Raw genomic sequence first — 1040 nt, forward strand, 5'->3', positions numbered from 1 at the left:
CGCCTCGACGGGGGCGAGGTCCACGCCCGTGCCCTCCAGGTACGCCGCGGCGCCGCGGTCCGCCCAGCCGAGGACGACGGCGCTGGACCCGGCCGGCAGGGCCGCGAGCGCCCCGTGGCAGACCTCGCCGGAGCAGACGGCGCCCGCGAGCCACGCGGCGTCGAAGCCCCGGCCCGGCAGCTCGTCGACGAGCGCTTTCCGCCGCTTCGACGTGTTCGACAGGACCACGAGCCGCTTGCCGGCGGCGTGCAGTTTCGCGAGCGCGTCTCGCGCGGCGGGGAACAGCGCCGCGCCGTTGTGCAGGACGCCGTACTGGTCCAGCAGGAACACGTCGTAGTCGTCGACGAGGTCCCCGAGGCCGGAGACGGAGGACGCGGCGCGGCGCAGCGTCGAGCGGTGGCGCCTTGGCGCCACGCTGCCGCAGCGCTGCGACAGCGTCGCGCCTTGGCGCCACGGCGCCACGCTGCCGCAGCGCTGCGACGTCGTCGCGCCGCGCTGGAAAGCCTGAGCCATCGTCGCGACCGTCACGAGGGTGCGCGCTGCCCAGGTCGCAGCCATCAGAGCTCGATGCTCGGATGTTGATCAAGATGCCGCTGACCGTGCCCGCCGGGCTAAAAAATCAAGGGGTAATAAATAGTATGGGGTGGCAGCTCAACGAGATTATGTTGCGCGAGCTCCTCGTACTGCAACCCATCGTTTTGGGGCAATGTTGACGACTTTTGGCCGGGGACTTTTCGACGCCGCCGTCGTCGACGCGGCCCCAGACGGACCGCAGCGGTATTCGCTCCCCCGCGAAGGCGCCCGCGACAAGACTTACGCGTCCGGGCGGTTCGGGTCCGGTGGAAGGAAACCGAGGCGCGCTGGAGGGCACCGTGTCCGGTTTGGCGCCACGCGAGGAAGGGGGTTTTGGGGCAGCTCTTGGACGTGTTCGCGATGATGATGGTCGTGGACCGTCTGCTGGCGCTGCAGAGCCCTTCGTTGGTACCTATGGATGGGCTCGAGCATCTCAGGACACGAAAAGTTCTCGACCTCGAATGCCC

Source organism: Aureococcus anophagefferens (genome assembly GCF_000186865.1).
Source record: "Aureococcus anophagefferens unplaced genomic scaffold AURANscaffold_3, whole genome shotgun sequence".
Taxonomy (NCBI): domain Eukaryota; class Pelagophyceae; order Pelagomonadales; family Pelagomonadaceae; genus Aureococcus; species Aureococcus anophagefferens.